The sequence below is a fragment of the Ascidiella aspersa genome, chromosome 8 (assembly GCF_963924565.1).
Source record: "Ascidiella aspersa chromosome 8, kaAscAspe10.2, whole genome shotgun sequence".
NCBI classification, from domain to species: Eukaryota; Metazoa; Chordata; class Ascidiacea; order Phlebobranchia; family Ascidiidae; genus Ascidiella; species Ascidiella aspersa.
The window spans coordinates 6,455,063-6,466,464 of record NC_139454.1 but is presented as its reverse complement, the minus strand read 5'-3'; positions in this window follow the sequence as shown (position 1 = coordinate 6,466,464).

The following is an 11,402-nucleotide window of genomic DNA, read 5'->3' as shown; positions in this document are numbered from 1 at the left end:
TGATAAATAGAATTTACTTAGATAATGCATATGGCTATTTTATTAAATTTTGACCAGCTTACGTGTTTGAAAATCAAATATTATCATTCTCTTAAAGACTAAAAATGGTTTAACGCCTATGGTTTGCTATACTTTTGCAAACTTTCACTAGGTAATTTTTTACCATAGCTTGGTCCGAGCAATCACTGTTAAAACAGGCTTTAAATCTGTCGTTTCAAACAATATGAAAAACACTATTACGTGCCTAATACGCAAACTATTAAATCGAAAGTTTTGCTAGATAAGTTTAGGTCTGATGTTGGTATGCTGGTTGGAGCAAGATGCACAACAGGTGCTAACAGAGAGGCGTAGACTGCCTTAAGATTTCGCATTTAAACTTGCGGCGGTAAATACACCCTATTGACACTTAATTATTACGCGAAGCTTATCGCGAAGTAATTGGTCGCCCCAAAAAATGCTGACGCCGCATTTAAAGCAAGCATTATAAATGTGTCGCCGATATTCTGCCTTGAACATCCCTACTCGAAATGCTTCCCTCCGTTAATTGTACGGTGGGTGAAACTTTATTCACGGCCTTACCTCTTTGTGTATTACCGCGACAATACGATGAAATACGATTTGGAGAATATTTGCTATTTGCACCTGTTCTGTATGTTACTCCAATCCAACATATCTACACACAATTATGAGTTGTGTATAATAATATAATAACTTATGGCTTTGAAGCGAAGGGGGTTCAAATATGGCGTGGATTTTGGCAAATGATCGAAACATACATTTGATCAATAAAAATTTACGTAGATAATGCTTACGGCCATGTTATTACATTTTGGTCAGCTAGCATGTTTAAAAAGTCAATATTTTCATTCTCTCTAAATGATTTAACGTCTATGGTTTGCTATACTTTTTCCAACTTTTACTGTGTAAATTTTTACCATGCCTTGGTCTGAGCAATCACTGTTGAAACAGAGTTTAAATCTGTAGTTTTGAGCAATATGCAAACACGTTTATGTGCCTAATAAGCCACGTTTTATATTGAAAGTTTTGCCAATTTAAATCCAATAAACGCAAGATTTATTTATTTATGACGCCATGTTATGACGTAGCTTTGTAACGTCGTCGTTAAGAATGCGTTAAACTTAAGCTTTTTGTTGTTGCGGCCCTTGTATAATTATATTTGCTTAGACCTGGTGTTGATATGTTTGAATGGTGCAACAATTACAACATGTGCTAACAGAGATGTGTACACTGCCTGTAGGATTCGCATTTAAATTTGCGGTGGTAAAATATTTTGTGTTGGTAAGAGCAATAGTTTTTTTTTACTTAGAGAGGCCTCTTTATGAAAGGCAAGTCGCATGTGCATAGTTTTACTAGGCAAGCCACTTCCAACACAAATGTTGCACGCGCGGGACAATAGGGCGCAGCAGGGATGCCAGTAGCCGCCTCGTCGCGACGCGATCTGGACAAAGCAAGCGAATATGAACGAATTCTGTATGAAAGTTTTTCTGCTGCTAGATGGCTGTCGTTAGCTACAAAGTGCTAAAACGCAATATTTCAGGTTTTTACCCCCCAAGCAAAGGCCCCTGGGAGTGCAGCCTCATAAACTTTTACAAAGCACCTTCATACCACTCTACGCCATGTCTGAAAATTTGAAGGTTCTACGATGTCTACTTTTTCTATAAAGCTTCGGACAAAACTCGGTCTGAAACAAACCATAGGAAACCATAGGAAACCAAAAAAGAATAGCGGCAAAAACAAGATATGTCCCGAAAATAAATTTTCGGCCCATATAATAACGCTGAATTATCATCGCCAATGTGTATAAATAGACTTCCTCCAACAATTGCGGTAAAAGGAAAACGATATGACGTACATGGATTGGGGTTCGTTTTATAGAACCGTCGAAAACGCGGTTGTTTGCCTAATGTTTTTTTCTTAGTAATGTAGAGCTATTTATCTGCTACATATTATGGACTTCAACAACAATTATTAAAACAGGAAAACAATTTCGAAAAAATACGCGATTAGCAGAAAGAAACACAAAACATTGAATAGTGGAAGTCCACTGCTACTCTGCTCAAGGAAAACTGTGGTACAAACAAGTCGCAAACTACAAATATGCTCTTGCTACCAGGCATAGTTTCTACTGAAAATAAGTTCTTCTGGTATTTATTTACTTGTCCGACGTTTCGGCTAACTATCCAGGAAATATTCACCAGGGAATACAACACACGACGTCCAACAACTTCCCAATAAAATGACATAACAAAAAGAAAATGGGGAATAAAATGCGCTAAATAACGTTCAAAAACAGAAAGCGATAAGAGCGACAACGCACAACTCAAACTCTTGGTTGTACACCTTTGGCGGAAAGCGCGTCCATGTCGACTTTATTTATAATGCAAGCTTGAGTTCATCGAAGTTATTTACTTATTTCGCTAACTAAAGATACGGCATAACGATACTGTTATTTTGCGAATCCTATCAAAAGTCGGTGGCCTGAGTCCTGTGGTTGAAAGGCACCATCGGTATAGGAGGGTCCACCACTCGTTGCAGGCGCTTCCGCATGAAGAGGCTCATCTTTTCGCGGATGGTCGAGTTAAGGAAGCAGTAGAAGTAGAAGACGAATACTCCCTGTAGTCCGTTGGTGAGCGTGTGGACGTATTGCAAGATCAGCGAACTGGTCTCGTCATTCACTCCTTCAAATGTAATGGAAATGGAGGATTTCGCACAAGTTTTACTTAGATTTCATATTCATAAGGCTATACATAAAACGGTTACGAGATTTTTTATTTCGCTTTAGAAGTTTGCAGTGTAGTGGTAAAAGCAAGTCGTAACGATCCGTGACGCCGTTCCGGTAAAATACTTTTTATAGATATGCCCTATCGGAAAACATATTATATTTCAAGAGGTCATGTCCGTTTTGTTCACCAGTCTGTCCCGCCCACTACTTCAATATATCTAAACTACAATTTCAGTTGGATAATTGCGCACTACATCGCAAGTTCTCCACGGGTTACTTATTATAGACGTCATGCACCTTATGAAGTAACTTTGTGACGTAATCTCTGAAAACGCTTCATAGTTCTAGGAAGAGGATTATTCTACTTTTAATCCTTTCGTAATATCTTGTCTTATTACTTTAAACAGTCTTACCTGTAAACAATCCAATACCCCAGGAACCGCCAAGAAGGAGTAGGAGGAAAAAGAAGTTTGCGATGGCTTCCTTTGTCTCTTGTGGACCAGTTTCCTGGGCTCCAGGCCTTTTGCGAAGCACAACCGAAGATGAAACCAAAGCAAATATAAAGCTCGCGCCAACAAATATGCCCACTGGAAGCATCACCGAGAAAACGAAGAGGTTCGAGCCAGGAATCAGCCAGCACCGGTCGTACTTTTGTATTGTATCATCAAGGAGATGACACTGCGTGTAGTGGGGACTTGGCGTCATGTAGTTGTCGAAATGCCAGCCGATGCCGAACGCAAGAGAGGTGATGACGATTGGTACTGACCAGCCAACCAACAGAAACAATTTGATTCGATCCAATGCATCCTGGGCCCTGAACTCGACTGGAAACTGCGTGGCCATCAATAGACGGACTCCCTCTATGAGAAACCAGCAACCTCAAAACGTAAGTAAAAATATGGTTTTAAAATTCCTTACTATTATGTAAACGAATGACATTATTCGCCAAAGTAAGTTAGGCTCTACAGCAGTGGTTCTCAAACTTTTTTCTTTTGTGGCCCATTTACGTTGCAAAAAAATTCTATGGCCCAGTAAATTTTTATAAAAGAAAAAACTGTAAAAAAGGTTTTGAACAAAACACAGCAGAACATATTTCAAAACAGATCATTTATTCAACCTTGCGTTATGAGATACTTGCGGCTGAACAATAAATTTATATTCGTTTTTATTTCCTCCCCAAGCCATTATTCCTGTAAAATTAAATATAATGACACAAATAAAACTAACTCTAGTTTTTTAAATTGGTCTGTGGCCCACCTCAAATGTTCGTGAGCCATGGCCCACTGGTTGAGAACCGCTGCTCTATAGGCAAATATGCGACAAAGAAAATGCTTACTAGTTGCCAGCAGAAAGAACTGAGTGCCTGTCGCTAAAGCCATGCATCCATGCGAGTTCTTTACCGCCACCTCGTGGGTAAGACTGATGAGGTGAAGCATGAAAAGAGCGACCGAGAGGTTGATCTGCAAGACTGTCCTATCGCTTCCAATGTCATTTCTGTAGATCACCAGGAGAACCAGCGTAAGCATCAGGAAGACCACCGATATGGATTCGCTAACGTAAGAGGTAATCTGCCAAAAATGTTAAGCTCGATAGAATTATAGCTAACAGGGGATAAGCACAATCGTTTGAGTTTATAAAACTTCTTTTTGATGGCGTCAAAATAAAAATAAATACCCAAAGTAAGGAATTGAAATGCTACGATTTTATGGTGATGTTTACAAACATGATTATTCTGTGTGGTTCGGCATGTTGCACTGAATATGTGATAATAGAAATCGCCTTGACCCTTGCAAGATAAATGTCGACCTTAATTCCTGATGAGCAACAGTTCAAAACACTGTAGCACAGCTAGCAATTCAGGTCAGACACAATTACCAGATGGATTGAGATTCATTCAGATATACTGACGATGATTTTGATGGCGAAATATATATATATATATATACTAAGATCTGTTAATTGTGCCTGACCTGAATTGCTAACTGTGGCAGAGTATTTTGAACTGGTTCGGCATGTAGTAATACTAAAAAAATAAATTATAGCTACCTTCACGCCATTTGAAATCGTGACCATCCTGACAGCAAGAAGTACTGAAAATATGGTAAAGTGATTGCAGTCACATTTGAGCAGGCCGTCGACAAATTCTGTTGTACAACCAGTTGTCGAAAAGTTACCCGAAGAGGGGATAATAAACACGCAGGTTGCCTCGACGCTTTTGAATAGCTTTTCTTCTGAAACTTCGGACCTTAAATAGTAACAAACGTCGTTTGAGGTACTACTCGACGTGACATTTCTGCGAATAGTTATGGTTCCGTTGAGAGTCTGATTAGTGGACGATTGATACCCGGTAACGCTTGTAAAGACGATCTGCTTGGGCCAGAGAAAAGTCAAAGTGTACGGTGGAGTTTCGTTTGGTCGTTCAACGCTTTCCGCCGGCTTAATAGTCTTTTTTACAAGTACCGTCTCGAAAATGGATACGATAACTTCGGTGTTGTCAGATGGTGCCTGAAATTGAACGTTTAGTTCCGTGTGTTTCAGAAATGTTTTATTTTTTAAGTCCACCTTGCCTTCCACCGCCTTGTATTTTGCGATAAAGACTTCCGCCTTTTCGTTATCAAAACGGATTGGCGAACCCTGGGTTACGTTGGAGAACAAATTCTGCAAGTCGCTTTCGTAATCTAGGATCTCCTGGTTAGTATCAAAACTGGCGAGCGTTGACGCGCCAATATTACTGTTCGAAGAACTGGTTAAATATTTGTTTGCCAAACTGGTTACTTCTTTGTTTTTTTCTTGGGTCACCCATTCGCGTGTTAAGTGGGTCGAAATAACTTTTGGTACACTGGTCTTAATCACTTCACTGGACATGGTCCCGATTGTATTCGGTGGACTGGTCCCGATTGTATTTGGTGAACTGGTAGCGATTGTTTTTGGTTGACTGGTACGGATTGCATTTGGTGGACTGGTCCCGATTGTATTTGGTTGATTGGTTCCAATTGTATTTGGTGGACTGGTCCCGATTGCATTTGGTGGACTGGTCCCGATTGTATTTGGTTGACTGGTCCCGATTGCATTAGATGGACTGGTCACGATTGTATTTGGTTGATTGGTTACGATTGTACTTGGTTGACTGGTAGCGATTGTATTTGGTTGATTGGTTCCAATTATATTTGGTGGACTTGTCCCGATTGTAATTGGAAGACTGGTCCCGATTGCATTTGGTGGACTGGTCCCGATTGTATTTGGTTGACTGGTCCCGATTGCATTAGATGGACTGGTCACGATTGTATTTGGTTGATTGGTTCCAATTGTATTTGGTGGACTGGTCCCGATTGTATTTGGTGCACTGGTCCTGATTGCATTTGGTTGACTGGTCCCGATTGCATTTGATGGACTGGTTACGATTGTATTTGGTTGATTGGTTCCAATTGCATTTGGTGGACTGGTCCCGATTGTATTTGGTGGACTGGTCCCGATTGCATTTGGTGGACTGGTCCCGATTGTATTTGGTTGACTGGTCCCGATTGCATTAGATGGACTGGTCACGATTGTATTTGGTTGATTGGTTCCAATTGTATTTGGTGGACTGGTCCCGATTGTATTTGGTGCACTGGTCCTGATTGCATTTGGTTGACTGGTCCCGATTGCATTTGATGGACTGGTTACGATTGTACTTGGTTGACTGGTAGCGATTGTATTTGGTTGATTGGTTCCAATTATATTTGGTGGACTTGTCCCGATTGTAATTGGAAGACTGGTTCCGATTGCATTTGGTGAAGTGGTTCCGATTGTATTTTGTGCACTGGTCCCGCTTGTATTTGGTTGATAGGTTCCAATTGTATTTGGTGGACTGGTCCTGATGGTATTTGGTGGACTGGTCCTGATGGTATTTGGTGGACTGGTCCTGATGGTACTTGGTGGACTGGTCCTGATGGTATTTGGTGGACTGGTCCCGATGGTGTTTGGTGGACTGGTCCTGATGGTATTTGGTGGACTGGTCCCGATTGTAATTGATGAACTGGTCCTGATTGTATTTGGTTGACTGGTCCCGATTGCATTTGATGGACTGGTTGCGATTGTACTTGGTTGACTGGTCACGATTGTATTTGGTTGATTGGTTCCAATTGTATTTGGTGGACTTGTCCTGATTGTATTTGGTGCACTGGTCCTGGTGGTATTTGGTGGACTGGTCCCGATTGTAATTGGAAGACTGGTTCCGATTGCATTTGGTGAAGTGGTTGCAATTGTATTTGGTGCACTGGTCCCGCTTGTATTTGGTTGATAGGTTCCAAATGTATTTGATGGACTGGTCCTGGTGGCATTTGGTGGACTGGTCCTCATGGTATTTGGTGGACTGGTCCTGATGGTATTTGGTGGACTGGTCCTGATGGTATTTGGTGGACTGGTCATGATGGTATTTGGTGGACTGGTCCTGATGGTATTTGATGGACTGGTCCTGGTGGTATTTGGTGGACTGGTCCTGATGGTATTTGGTGGACTGGTCCTGGTGGTATTTGATGGACTGGTCCTGGTGGTATTTGGTGGACTGGTCCTGATGGTATTTGGTGGACTGGTCCTGGTGGTATTTGGTGGACTGGTCCTGATGGTATTTGGTGGACTGGTCCTGATGGTATTTGGTGGACTGGTCCTGATGGTTTTTGGTGGACTGGTCCTGATGGTATTTGGTGGACTGGTCCCGATTGTAATTGATGAACTGGTCCTGATTGTATTTGGTTGACTGGTCCCGATTGCATTTGATGGACTGGTTGCGATTGTACTTGGTTGACTGGTCACGATTGTATTTGGTTGATTGGTTCCAATTGTATTTGGTGGACTTGTCCTGATTGTATTTGGTGCACTGGTCCTGGTGGTATTTGGTGGACTGGTCCCGATTGTAATTGGAAGACTGGTTCCGATTGCATTTGGTGAAGTGGTTGCAATTGTATTTGGTGCACTGGTCCCGCTTGTATTTGGTTGATAGGTTCCAAATGTATTTGATGGACTGGTCCTGGTGGCATTTGGTGGACTGGTCCTCATGGTATTTGGTGGACTGGTCCTGATGGTATTTGGTGGACTGGTCCTGATGGTATTTGGTGGACTGGTCATGATGGTATTTGGTGGACTGGTCCTGATGGTATTTGATGGACTGGTCCTGGTGGTATTTGGTGGACTGGTCCTGATGGTATTTGGTGGACTGGTCCTGGTGGTATTTGGTGGACTGGTCCTGATGGTATTTGGTGGACTGGTCCTGATGGTATTTGGTGGACTGGTCCTGATGGTTTTTGGTGGACTGGTCCTGATGGTATTTGGTGGACTGGTCCTGATGGTATTTGGTGGACTGGTCCTGGTGGTATTTGGTGGACTGGTCCTGATGGTATTTTGTGGACTGGTCCTGATGGTATTTGGTGGACTGGTCCTGATGGTTTTTGGTGGACTGGTCCTGATGGTATTTGGTGGACTGGTCCTGATGGTATTTGGTGGACTGGTCCTGATGGTATTTGATGGACTGGTCCTGGTGGTATTTGGTGGACTGGTCCTGATGGTATTTGGTGGACTGGTCCTGATGATATTTGGTGGACTGGTCCTGATGGTATTTGGTGGACTGGTCCTGGTGGTATTTGGTGGACTTGCCCTGGTGGTATTTGGTGGACTTGCCACTCCTGTGTTTGGTGCACTTGTCAGTTCTTCGAATGTTGTTGCGGTTCCGATTGCGTTTGTTGTCCTGGGTTCTGTTTTCAAACACATAACAGTAAATCAATTTTATTTGCGTTTACAGACAATACATGTGCCAGCCTAGTTATAACAATAATTAAAATACACGGTTATTTTGAAAGATAATTTCATAGTTGCCGTTTGCCCAACATGTCTTATATACATAAAAACTAGGGCTTGTCACCAATAACTATTGTTTTTGTTAACTTTAAATGCTTAAATGCAAAAGAGTTCCTGACTTCGTGCGAACCTTTTATATTATATGTTAGTTTTTGTATATTTCAAAGGAATTATTTCAGTGCGTTGAATTGCCACCTTTTGTATCCAAAACTTTGTGCGGAAACAGACTCCCCACAAACGCGATTTTGACCTATTTAATGCTGTTGACGAAAACTTGAGTCGTTATAATATGCGTACTGCGTATATGAAAGTAACACCTTTCAGAGGGCGGGAAAAAATGATAAAGAAAAGTGGGTACATATGTCCTAGGGCGCCAAAATGAGGCTTCTTTTTCTTAAATACAATGTTCCATTATAATTTGATATTTTGTTTTTACGTATAAAGAAAGGTATATTATATAAAAGTAATAAAAAATGTGATTGAATATGGAGAAGGGGGCGCCAATTTCATAGTTTGAGTTTGTCCCCGGGCGCAAAATATCATGGCTACGCCTCTGACACCTATCCGACTTTACTCTCAAGCAAGATGAACGCAAAAAAAATTTAAGCAATCCGTGCGATTGTGACGTTAATTAAAATGTTGCTAGTCGATTTGTACAAGATAATGTTTTAATAATTTGTTTGTTTTTTAGCATTTATGAGGAGTACCAACAACAGTCGATCACAGGCATGCCACACCTTCAATTGTCATGCACTGTAACGTCACAAACGATGTAATCAATATTACGTTTGCTATACATTAATGCAGGGTGGTCCAAACCCAGGCCCGAGATCATTTTTGGTGGCCCGCGAAGCACTATTGAATTATTGTAATACATAAGTTGAGGGTTTAATCAAAGAAATATAACTGACCAACGATCATCGGCAAGCATATTGCAATTGTTTGGTTATACGCCTAGTTACATTATTAAATAAATTAACAGGTTTACTATCGCCCATCAAGTTTTAATCCGGGGTGGCAAGAACGCCTAATCTTGGTATTTGTTAGACCGGTTTGAAAGTCGCAGTACGTCGTATATGGAACTTTATAAAATGTCTGTTTTGCCAACTTGTAGATGTAGGTTACATTTGCGTTTTGTTTTACGTGTTTTTAATGGACCAGTAAACATAACATAAAAAGTACGACCCTATATAATTACTATTTTTGCCACTTTAAGGTAAATGAACGATAAAATATATTAGCGCTTGGGGAAAGTATTGTTTTACAGGATTTTACTGTGACTAAAGGTTAACGCCCTGGACCTTTAATTCTAGCCAAATAAATCTAGTTAAAAAACATTCTATATACGCTTATAAATGCAGTATTCTGTTTTGTCAAATACGCTATTTCTGTTTTGTCAAATACGCTCGCACCATTTTGCCAGCAGTCTCATTATCACATTACTTTTTAACGATGCTTTTTTTGGCCATCTTTAAACATTTCATGCCCCGACCTTACGAAAATCGTTAACTGCTCCTAGCACACATGTCGCATATATAGCCTACTTTATGTCGCCCGCCAAGTATATCAAAAAAATATTGTGGCCCGCGATGCTGTCAACCTTGGACCACCCTGCATTAATGTATAGTTTTACTACTTTTAGACAGTTTTTGCTCTTTGAATGGTTTTTGAGTATTGCGTTAACACTCAGTCAGTTGCTACTCGAAACTGTTTGCTAACATTGTCATTTGTGTTCGTTACGACAGTTGATAAAATGAGAAAACCTAAACAAAAAAGTTGTACCCCCCAAAAAAAATTTCGGCTGGCTACGCCACTGCCACGTATGCCAGGAAACATCTCACAAATCTTTTTCCTGTACAATAGGATAACCTACCAGCCACCCCTGTCTTTCGGGATATTTAAGTGATACCAAAATGTGGCAAGAATCGTTGGTCATACTGACCAGGTACCTGAAATACCTACCAGCGATTTTGCATGGATATTCGCAAATGGCTAATCGTCTCCGATTGCAGTGCTTGCCCGCCATCATGTAATCCCAGCGGCGTTTGATTAGAGCGCAGTTCCTCGGCTGATTTGTGCTACACCAGTGGTAAATGCTGTTTGTCTTTGTGACTGTAATGTTGTCCAGGTAAACCCATTTGCCTTCGCTTATCTTGTAAGTAGCACCGACCCAGTAGGATTTTTTAAATAGCAGGTTCTTGATAATTGAGCTAAATATAAAACCAAATGCCGGTATTAGAGATAAGCAGGTAATATTGGAAAATGGATTACCGATTGTAATTAAACAATGCTGGCCATGGTTTCAATTTAAAACATTTTTTTGGACCTTTGTGAAAAAAATTTTGGGACCCTGATATAAACTATGACTTACAATAACAGCAAACCATATAGCCTACGCGGCAAAGCAACTTCTACAACAACAATAATGTGCATTTTGGAAAGGATACCGTACTTACTTTGAAGTAATTTGACCTAACGTTGGAAATGTTGGCCTAATTTTGACTTTTGCAATTAGTAAAAATTTATCGTAGTCAATGTAGGATCAGATTACATGAATACGGCGTGTCAAGACTTGCGTGGGCCATAAAGTTTAAAATTAGTTTTTTTTAATTCATAGTGACAATATAATAAGTATACTATGCACGGATCTGTAATGTAGCTCGATAATGGATTGCAAAGCCAAAAAGTCAAGTGTTAATAGACATTGTCTTGATAAAGACGTTTCGACACGAGCTTGTATCGTCTTCAGTTAGTGTTATTAACACTTCTCGACCTTTTTGACTTTGCAATTCATTTTCAAGATATAATAGCTGTCCTAAAACATACCGTA